Source organism: Vombatus ursinus, unplaced genomic scaffold (genome assembly GCF_900497805.2).
Source record: "Vombatus ursinus unplaced genomic scaffold, bare-nosed wombat genome assembly UNPS02001287.1, whole genome shotgun sequence".
Taxonomy (NCBI): Eukaryota; Metazoa; Chordata; class Mammalia; order Diprotodontia; family Vombatidae; genus Vombatus; species Vombatus ursinus.
In genome coordinates, this window is record NW_020941065.1 from 3,052,387 (window position 1) to 3,064,110 (window position 11,724).

Below are 11,724 nucleotides of genomic sequence, written 5' to 3' on the forward strand. Positions count from 1 at the left end.
CAACATGAGCTTAAGAAATGCTTGTTGGATTGAATTGGGCATTAAAGAGCGTCTAGTCCAACTGTTAGGGGAAACGGAGGTCCTAGAGAAGGGAAACGAATCACCCAAAGTCAGAGCAGCAGAAAAAATCTGAAACTTTTATTATGGACCCTAAAAAAAAGCTGAGTGGGGGGGAGGAGAGGGACGGTAAATAATTTGGGGTAATTCTCTTTCAATTCTAAAAATTCAAAACTCTAAAGCCCCGAAGCGCGCGCTCTCTCTCTCTCTCTCTCTCTCTCTCTCTCTCTCTGTATTGGATGGGGGCTGGGAGACCCAAGGAGCCAAGTCCTAATAAGATCAATAGAAAGAAGACGTCAAATTACATCCACAAAGGTCCTGAGCCCCCTTTGACATAAACAGGCAAAGTAATTGGACAGTGGGAAAAGGAGAGAGGTGGATTCCAGTTAATTAGTCGAGAAACGAATGGAACTAAGCCGTGCTCTGAATGGTCCCTGCGTCGCTGTTTGTTATCGGGGATTTGGGCATCAGCTTTTGTGCTGTCCAAATTGGATGTGAGCTGCGCAGGGGCCGCGCCTGGCCGGCGAGGTGAGCCTGGCGGCCCCATGAGCAAGCCAAGCAGGCGAGTCGGGAGACTGGGAGCCTAACCAGGCCAGGCCGACCTCATTAGCTTCCGTGCCTTCCCATCTCCTGTGCCTGGGACCTAATAGGCCGTGGCACCCCGAGACCTCTGGGCGCCTAGGCTCTAACAGCTCGACCCGGGGAGAATCGCCACACGCAGGGGCGTCTCTTTCCTCGCTTCCCAAGGCTCTGGCTCTCTGGCGCCGCTGACCAGCTTTGTGCGGCGGCCGGGCTAGCTAGCCCAGCTGGAGGAAGAGGAATTGGGCAACCACGTCAAGAACACGATTTCTAGGAGTCGAGAGCAAAGCACCTGACATAGGCTCTCCCCTCCTCCTCCCCTTTAACCAATCTCCATCTGCCAAGGTGCAAAGACACAGGTAATTTAGTCAACAGTTCGGTGGTGGTGGTGGGACGCTAAAGAATTAATGACAAGGTGCAATCTCTATCACCCCCAACTCCCGATTTCTAAAGCGATTCCAAGTCCTTCTTTCCCCACCTGTCAGAGCGGCTCCAGCTGTATTATCCAGGGGAGCAGAAAAAGGCCTGCTAGAGGTCACACCGCAAATACACGTATATAGGGAGGAAGAGAGAGACGTAGAGATCGCCTGGTCCTTCGCCGAACCTCAGAAATGGAAGAAACCTCAGAGGCCATGAACTCGACCTGTAGCTATACAAGAATCTTATCTACAACGTACCCTGACATGGGGTCATCGAGCCCTGGCCATTTCCCGTATCCCAGGTATTGTCTCAGAGCCCAGTTCGGGGAAGAAGTCTGAGTGAAAGCCAACATTTCCCAGAAATATGTATACATATATGATATTTATGATAAACATGTATCTGTGTTTATATATATATGTATATATATATATATATACAGAGAGAGAGAGAGAGAGAGAGAGAGAGAGAGAGAGAGAGAGAGAGAAATGCACTCACATCGCAGGATTGTAGCTTTGGAAGAAGTTTGAGGGGACTTTGAAAGTTATCAAATGCAAACCCCTCATTTTACAGAAAAGGAAAGGGAGGCCCAGAGAGGCTGTGACTTTCCCATTTCACACAGCTAATAAATGTCTGAGACGGGGACTTGAATCCAGTCTTCCTGACCTTGGGTCTGATGCTCTTGTGATCTCCGGCTCTGTCTCCAATTTCTCTGTATCTCTGTGCTTTTGTTCGTGTCTCTGTCTGTCTCTGTCTGTGTGTTCCTCTCCTTTACTTGTTTTCTTAACTTCTCAGATTCAAGCACTCGACCAAGTTCATGAACTCGAAATGTTTAAGTCATTAGAAAACAAAGCTCCGAACACTGAGACCATAGCCAAATTATTCGGATCATTGTCTCAATTATCTGGTCCTTTTGCTGCCCAAGCCCAGTGCGGCTGTGCAGAGCAGGATCGGGGACTCGAGGTTTTGTCGGCCTCCTTCCTACCTCCATCAGCACGTCAAATATAGGACAGGATGCGCTTTTGAACTAGTTATGTGATTGGTGTCCACATTGTCTAAGTGAATTCAATTATTGGGAGACATGCGATGTCAAAGATTTTGCTTGGCCCAGCTGAATGAAAAGATCGGCTGCTGACTTTATTTCACCCACCTCGTCAGGGCTTCTCGCCATGCCCACCTTTCTAGGGTACGCAGAGGGCACCCGAAGAGGAAAGTGACGCCCCGGCTTGGATTCCTCGGATGTGGCTCTGGTACCTCTATGCTTCGGGTGCCAGGCCTCATAGCGCTCCAGCCTCGGGACGCTAGCCCGGAAGCGGCCAATTGGTTTGCGGTCGGGTGTTGGGCCTCAGCCCCGGAAGCTGGCGGGCACGCGAGCCCGCTGGTGAGCAGAGGGAATGTGCCCAGACTTCTGTGGCAGCGCGAGCCACTACTGCGCTTGGTGGAGTCCCAAGCAGCCTACTCCTGGCTCCTTCCTCCTTCTCTTTGTCACTGTGCCCGCCCTGTCTCTTTCAGGTGGTCCGTCCCAGCCCATGACTACTTGGAGGGAAATTGTGCCGTGCATACCATGGCCTGGGGATGTCTGTGGCTGCACACGTCCGGCCGCCACTTCAGTTTCTTCCGCTGTCACAATCTGCTTCGTGGTCGAAGGGCCTCTACTGCGTGGTCTCGTGTGCGCCCTACAATCGTACCTTTTGCACTTTTAAGCTGGGGTGTGTCAGCGTCCCCTATTCTTGGGCATGCCACCTGGGAGGAGGGAGCCCTGCTGAATACTTTGGGTCTGGCTCAGGTCTCGGGATCAGAGAGCATCACAGATGCAGAGTTGGGAAGGGTCTTAGTGGTCAGCTAGTTCTGTCTCCCTCTTTTCACAGAGGAGGAAACTGAGGCCCATAGGGAGGAAAAGCCATGCCCAGAAGTCAGGCAGCTGATACGTGGCAGAGCTGAAACTCCAGCGATCCTTCCACTGTATTACCGAATCTGCTCGACATTTCTGAAGCTTCTCTGCACACTTAACCCTTCTTTTGCCTTTCTGGTCTCTCATCTTTCCTTCCTATGGGTATCTGAGTCTTTGGGTAAGTTACCTCTCCTCTGGGCCTTACTGTTCCTTCATCTGTGAAATGAACTTCGCACAATTCTGGTACATAGTAGGCATTTCAACAAATGCTAGTTGACTAACTAGTTGGACTAGACGGTTGACTTCTTTCCAAATTTTCAATCCTAAAAACTTACTCTAGAAATAGTTCCTGAAAGTTTAGTATCCAAGATTCCTTTGTAGCTATGGGTATGTGCCTTATGTGACTGAGGAAATGACAGGGTTGTCAGATGTGAGGGTGTTTTCCAAGGCTGGTATGAATTTGTTGTCGATTCCACTGAGCTTTTCTAGCTCATTCTGAGTTTCTATATGCTACTGGTTAGGGAGTCCTGAGCTGGGCAAGTCAAGGACTATCAGCTTTCATTTTTTCTGATGCTTACTCTTATTTCCACTTCCTTTCCCCAAGTAACCATTCAGTGAAAGGGGATGTACTGGGGGTGGGGAGTACGAAGAGTTGTTGAGAAGCGTCCATTAGCCCGTCAGAATGGAGTTTCTAAAGCTGAAAGAGATCGGAAATATCGGTAAAGTCTTTGTGGTCCTGCTGGGTGGTTACAACCCCTCCTCTCTACACATTATACATTAGCCACTGCTGATGGGCAGGGAGGGGAAGAGGCCCTATCACTCAGCTCAGGCTTCTTCATAGGTGTAATATGATTCCCTCCTCAACCTGCCCAGCCTGGCTGAGGAGACTGAACACCCTCAGATCAATCCTTCCCAGATCCCTGAATCACAATGCTTAGGCAGAGTTCCCAGCAGCAAGTTGCCCTGGGCCATGGAGTTTGTGTAAGACCCCTTGTGGTCTGTAAGACTGTGTATTGAGTGATAAACTTATATGCACCTGTGTCTATAGCAGTGTGAAGATGTGGGCAAATCTTATAATAAGGAGGCATCTTGGTACTGGGGGAAAGGAGCTAAACTTGAAGCCCCCTTTGGCATCCTAGATGTATGACCTTGGCCAAGTCACTTAACTCTTTGGGCCTCAGTTTCCTCATGTCTAAAAAGGATGTTGTTGAACTAAATGACATTTACAATCCCTTTTACCTATACATCTTCTATCTTCTGAAATGCCAGGTGTCATCTTCCATGTAAGGAAATTTGTTCCATTATTATAATCAATAACCCATTTGAATAGTGTGGTTAACTCTCCACTCTACCCCCAAGTTCATTGACATATAATTGAGGCAGCTAAGAGGCCCAATGGATAGAGCATTGGGCCTAGAGTTAGGAAGGCCTGAGTTCATACCCTGCCCCAGGTATTTATTAGCTGTATGACTCTGCACAAGCCATCTACTCGCTGTGCCTCAGTTTCCTCATTTATAAAATGAAGGGATTAAATTTGTCAGCTTCTAAGGTCTCCTCTTGATATGTTTCCCCCTACAAAAAATGGGCGAAATAGTTAAATATGAAGGATTATGATGGGGGAAAAAGTAGAAAGGAGTAGGACAAAAACATTTTTCCCCCTTCTCCACCCTTAGAGCAAAACAGAGAGTGGCGACCCAGGACATATCCAGCTAGACTTCTTGCTGGTCTTCCAACTCCTCTCATCATCTCCAAAGCTCAACCTGAAAGAAGATAAGAGTTGCAGTATACAAGGTCATGTCTCCCTGGCCCTTTTCTGGAATCATGTCTCATCTTTTCACCTACTTCTGGGAATTTTGGATGGCGGATGATGGAGTCAGAGCTTGACATAAAAACAAAGTGCTGGTGGTAGGGTTGGGGAGGTGGATGACGTGCCTTCCGGTACTCTCCTGGACCTCCCTGCTGTTACTCTTTGTAGTCTGGGATGGCATCCATCATTACACTGCCCTTGGGGAAGTCAGATCACCACAGAAGCCAGACATGAGACAAAGCTAGGCAGGCTTAGAAAAGAGGCAAGACACTCAGCCTCCCTCCCGCTTTCTCCTGATAGTGAGCAAGCATATACAGGAGCAAGAGATGGGCTGAAATGCTGTAGGGAAGTGGGAGCTTAGCAGGGAGGAGGGAGAGGTTGATCAGAAGGCCTGCCTGTGACTGAAAGTAGGACTTGCCAGAGCTGGAGCTTTGGGCTGGGCAAGCCTCATTTCCCTAAGCAAAAGCCACAACTATATAGGACTGGAGGAATTCAGTGACTGGAGCAAAAATACAGTCTGAGACTTGTAGACTCTCTAGGCCACGAGGCACCTCTAGATAGGCACCATTCAAGTGAACTTTGTGGAATCTCTTCCAGTCTCATCTTAGAACCCAATGCCTTCCCAATCTTCCTTGGTTCCCTCCCCCCTCCCCAGCTCATTCCAAGCCAGCTTGCGGTCTTTTCCAGGCTGCTTTCTTCACTTCCCAAACCACAGGGCCCTAGTGAGATAACATGGCTGCAGATGTCATCCCCCATTCTCTTCTCTGGCCCAGTGCCAATAATACAAGGTATCATCAGTGCTGGAAGCTCACACTGTGGAGAAACAGCATGGAGGGGAAAAAGAAATGGGAAGAGAAAGAGAGAAGAAAAAGAAAGAAATGAGAAGAAAGCATGGAAGAAGAGGAAGACAAGGATAAGAGGGGAGAAAAGGAAAGAAAGGAGTTAAAAGGGGAGGGGGGGAAAATAAGAAAGATTGAAGAAAAGCAAGTCGAAATGGGGCCAGCCAGTAAGTAGCCTGCTGCTCAGTTACCTCTGTGTATCTCCCGTCTCATTACTTAACATGCCTCCAAAGTTATCTATCTATCTCCCTATTAATGTAGCCATTAAATCGTGCTCTAGCCTTTCCAAGTAACCAATTCCCAAAGTGGACTCCAACTCCCACCCCCCCCTTCCCAGGTATATAGTTTCACCACGATAGCAATTGTCTAATACCAACAACTTACGAGATAAGTTATCATTCATTAAGACTTTCCAACAGGCATCTCTGGCTCTCCCTTCCACCCCATCCCTTACAGAACATTAGTCCAAGATGAAATCCATTGAAGAAAGAACCACCACTCTCCTTTGTAAAAGATTTCCACTCCTCCATCCCCCTTCCCCTTCTCTATCACTCATCCCCTTACCCTCACCACCTCTCTAATAAGAATGGAGCCAAGTGGGAGCAGAAAGAAAGGTTTCTGTTCCCTTACTTTCTGGTCAGGTGGGCATATGTCTGATAATTTCCTAGATCCTCTTGGTGGAGGGGGAGGTGGGGAGGGATTTAAGGCCAAGATGGAAGGAAACTTCCACGATTTTCCTGGGAGAAAGACAGACTTTTATGATTTGTTTTCATATTAGGAGACAGATTCAGGATGAGGAAGGAGGAGCAGGAATGAGAAGGCACCTTGTAAGGAGTAAGAGTTAGTTAAGATGCAATCACTTATCCCACTAATTACTCTTAGTAAACCAGGCCTCATCTCTAGGTCTCCTCCTCCTCCCTTTCTCACCTGCTATCTGCTAGGAAGGATGTTTTAATGATAGCAAATAGATGGCTCTCCCATCCCACCTCAAACTGGAATGACTGGTGTTTGTTTTTTTCTTTAACAAACAGCTGAAGGAGTTTGCCTTAAGGTGCACAACCCCCCCCCCCCCCAAAAAAAAACAACCCAACCTTCAAAAAAAGCACCATGGGGTCCAGGCAGTGTTAAATCTGTGTGTGCCTGGGGACTGTGTGTTTAAGCCCGTTGGAGGTCTGAGTTGTTTGCAGGGCTGTGTAATAAATGGGCCCAGCTTCAGGTGAGGAGAACAAGGAGGGTGGGGACAGGAATGTTGGGACAGATTTACACCTGTCTGTACAGCTGCTATCAGCAATCCTTACAGCCTACAGAAATGACCCCTGGTGCCGACCTGTCTGGGAAGCATCAGGTTCAGTTTTGCATCGCAAGCCCCAAGAGGGGGAGAGATTGATCGTCTTCCCCTCCTCTTTCTCCCCCCCTCCGCTTTCCCCCCATTGCTGACCAGCCAGAAGTCTGGGCCCTGGTTCCCTCCCTCATTCTCTCTGTCAGACAAATATCATAATTGACCTCTGGCTTTCCTTTGGTCCCTGTGTCTGCCCTCCAGCTAATGAGGCCTTGTGCACAGGAGCAGAGTTCATGGCTGATGAGTATGGCAGGGTCCATCTCCAGAAATCGGTCTCCAAGATTCAGACCTCAGGCCCAAAGACAGTAGTATTTAGCATTCTCTAAGGGGAGAGATCTTCCTTCTCCCCCACCCTCCCCCCACCCCAGTCCCCTAGACAGTTGAGTGACTGATATTATCCAGATGCCTTAGGAATCTGGCTTCCAATCTTCCCTCCCTCACTGCCCCAGCGTCTCTGCAGAAGGGTGGGAGGGGAGTGGGTGGGTTCCTTGTCTTCACAGAGGCCTGTTGCCACCTCTCAGGGCCTGCTGAAAGCCCCTCTCAGCCAAGCTCTTCAGGATGGGGTGCTCTGGAGCCAGAAACACTCAGAAGGGGATGTTTGACACTCTCAACACCCAGCTCTTTCTGTCCCAGAAAGTGGAGTGGGGCCTGTTACAAGGCATTTACTTCAGGCAAGTGAGATGGGTCCCTGATCAATGCTAAGTGTGGGTTGATGAGGGGAGGGGTGGAATGGATTTTTGTTATGGTGGTTAGGAGGCCTGACTTTCGTCCAAAATTTTGTTGGAATCCTGAATCTGAATCTTTGATTGTAACCTTGAGTAAATCTGTATACCTCTCTGGGTCTCAGTTTTCCTCATCTGTAAAATGAGGGGGTCAGTATCACCACATGGGCTCTAAGTTCCCTTCCTGCTCAAGATCTATGAGCCTGTGGAATTTCTATGACCTTGATTTTTGTTACAGGTTCCTGGGTTCAAACCTTGACTTTGCCACTTGTTACCACTTTGACCTTGAACAAGTTCTCTATTGTGGAAGATTTCCCCAAAGAAGGCAGGAGGGAGCTGAGTAAGGCCAGAGATGCCTCTGTCAATTGTGGAGGGTAAAGATGGATGGATGGATGGATGGGTAAAATGGTCAAAAATGGTTTGAACAGTAGCAGAGGTGGAAATTCACTCCTAGAGAAGCCCTATCATGGACAATTCAATTTCATTCACATTTATTAAGCTCCTACTATGTGTCAGGAATTGTACTAAGTGCTGGGGATACAAAAGAGAGAGAGACAGACAGAGACAGAGAGACAGAGAGAGATAGCTTTTGAGGCTGAGTTAAAGGATGGCTGGAAAGGACCTCTTTTCACCCCCCCTTTTTTTTCTTCTTCAATTCATTAAACATTTTTTTAAAAAAAATTTTATTTTTAATTTATGGAATAAAACAAGCATTTACATAATATTAAAAAAAGATGATTGCACAATTCCTCTTGAATATGTAATAAAGTTATCATGTAAATTTCTTTTTTTTCTCATTTTTTTTTCTTTTCCCCTTCCCTGCCCTAGAGATGGCTACCATTAGACATAAAAATATATGTGTATATACACACACACATATATACATATACATATACATATATAATTATTCCATACATACTTCTATTTATCAATTCTTTCTCTGGATGCAATAAGTAAACATTTATTAGGTGTCTATTATGTGCCAGGCACTATGCTCAATTCTGAGTATACAAAAAGAGGCAAAAGAGAGTTCCTGCTCTCATGGAACTTACAATCTAATAGAGGAGAAAATATGCAAAAAAATACATAAAAAGTAAACTACAGGCAGCTAAATAGGAAATAATTAACAGAGGGAAATCACTGGAACTAAGAGAGGTTGCAGGAAGCTTACTGTTTTTCTCCCTTCTTTACCAAAGTGGGGTACTGTGGGTGTGGAACACTACATATAATGTTGGACTTGACTGATTTGCTGATATATTTAATTCTTTGTTGTAAGAGATGTCCCTTGGGAGGAGAAAGATGGGGAGAACTATTGGGAAATATAGGTGAGGTAAAACAAAGCTATCAATAAAAAATGAAAGAAAAAATAATGGAGGTATAAGAAGGAGCTGGCTGGCCACCTATCAGAAGGTGGACATATAATTGAGCAGAAGAGAAATTAGCATCAGATATGGTCTCAAGGATGCCTGAAAGGGCAAAGCTATGTTTGGGGTGGGGGGCACTATCAGTATGTTGAAGATTTAACATGGAAGAAGAAGAAAGAGGATGGGAGAGGGAGAGAAGAGGTCTTTGTGTTAGGAGGAGGGGGATGTGTATGTGAAGTTTTCTTTTTACATTACCTTTAATGTTTTCAAAATCTCTTTACAAAAATGATACCACTTGAGTCTCACACTAACTCTCTGGAGTTGAGAGATTAAGGATTCCATTTTACATAGGAATAAAATAAGATCATTTTTTTTTTGAGGCAGTCAGGGTTAAGTGACTTGCCCAGGGTCACATAGCTAGTAAGTGTCTGAGGCCAAATTTGAACTAGGATCCTGCTGACTTCAGGCCCTACACTCTCTCCACTGTACCACCTAGCTGCCAGGAGACCCAGCTTTAATCCAAACCAATCCACCGTGAGCCTTTATGATAATGACAATAGCCAGCAATTACGTAGTGCTTTAATATTTGCAAAGTGTTTTATGAATATTATCACATTCAAAAATTCATAACAACCTTGTGAAAGGTAGGTGCTATTATTATCCCCCTTTTACAGATGAAGTCATTGAGGGCAAGAAAGGTTAGATGATTTCCCCAGCATCCCACAGCTAAGTAAATGTCTGAGGCAGGATTTGAACTCAGGTCTTTCTGACTACAAGTCTGGCATTCCATCTACTTTGGCAGGTAGCTGCCTCATTTTTAATGAAATGGAATCAAATAACCAATCAGTAAGCATTTATGAAGCACCTCTTATGTCCCAGACCCAGTGTTAGGTGCCAGAGGCACAAACACAGAAATGAGGCATCCTTTCCCTCAGAGAACTTACATTCCATTGAGAGAGATGTCATCCACCAAAAAAAAAAGTTATAAGAAATATATATACAGAATATTGTGCTTGCTAGTGCCCTGACCCTTCCCCCTATCAGAGACACTGAGAATAAGGGAAATGGCTACAGGAGATCAATGTGTTTTTTATTGGGCAAAGATACCAAGGGCCCTTTCTGGCTTGGGGGCCCTAGTTCTGAAGCTCCGTAATGACATCTGCCATCTTCCCATGGATGGAGATAATAGCTTAGAGGACTTTGTCCTTGCCTTTGGGGTCTGATGGAGGGAAAGTTACAATCTAAATTACAATTTTAGATTATACCTAGGGACAATCTCAAGTCAGATAATGCTTCCAAAGCACTTCTTAAACCTTCAAAACACTATGTAAATGTCCACTATTATTAGAGGTATTATGGAGTTAGGGTAACCTACTAGGTAGAAAGCTGGAATCAGGAAGACACAACTAACTGTGTGACCCTGGATGAGTCACTTGCCTCTGTGTGACTTAGTTAATTTCCTCAGGCTTATTTATTCAGTTATAGAGCTGTGGGAATGGTGGGAGTGCCCTACCCTGAAGAAGTAATTGACCCTTGGTTTATTACGAATTTCAAGTGCTAGCATCTGCATTGCAGATAGAAATCCATAAACAGGTAAATGCAATATTCTAATTGGATAGGGTTAGTAACCTGTCTGATCTCCACTTTCCATTCAGGGAAGGCCAGGGCTTTGTGTAGGTCAGTTAATTAAGGTCAACGCAGCAGAAGGAGAGAACAGCAGAAGATCTTGCCTTTCAAAGGAAGTCTATCCAAATTATGCTTCAATTAAGGTATTGGTGAAAAAGTTTATATTGTATATATAAATCATCTTATATATGTATGTTACATGCAATATATTACATACAAAATATGCTTCATTACATTATGATACACCAATATACTCTATATCATTCTAATTATGTCACTATATCTATTAATTTGTTATACACATATGTATGTGTATAATATGTGTAGTAGTAGATATAAAATCATACACTTAGAGATAGAATGGACCTTAGAACTCATGTTCTCCAACTTCTTTTTCTTTGAGGCAATGAGGGTCCCATGGTCATAGAGCTAATCAGTGTCTGAGGTCGGATTTGAAAGTTGGTCTATTCACTGCACCACCAAGCTGTCCCTTCCAGCTTCTAAGAGAATGTAATTGTAAGAGAGGTACACTCATTCCATCATTGCCACGTACCAAATGTCTAAAGTAGAATTCGAACCCAGGTATTTCTGACTTCATCTAGTGTCTCATAAATACACTAAGATAAATGGAGATTTTTACAAAACTGTCTCTGTGCAGTCAGTGCTGAGCAGATGCTGAATAAATGCTTATTGAATTGAATGAAACCCCAACATTTTACAGATGAGGAACCTGAAACCCAAATAGGGTGATTTGTTCAAGCTTATACTATTTTTAAGCATTAAGCAACCAGAGAATTCAAAAGCATTTGTTAAGCACCTACTATGTGTCAGGCATTGGGCCAAGTGCTGAGGAAGCAATATGAGTAATCCTGTCCTCTTGGAAGTCCGGTTTCATCAAGGGTCTACCTGGAGCCAGGTACCTGAGACCCAAACACAGAAATGGGACAGACTCTACCTTTCGGGAACTTGCCATTCCGTTTACTTTGTCTGAGTATTTCCCCGATGTATTTACAAGTTCCTTCCCCAGTTAGAATGCAAGCTCTCAAGGACTGGAACTTTTAACCTACCTTTGTATCCTTAGCA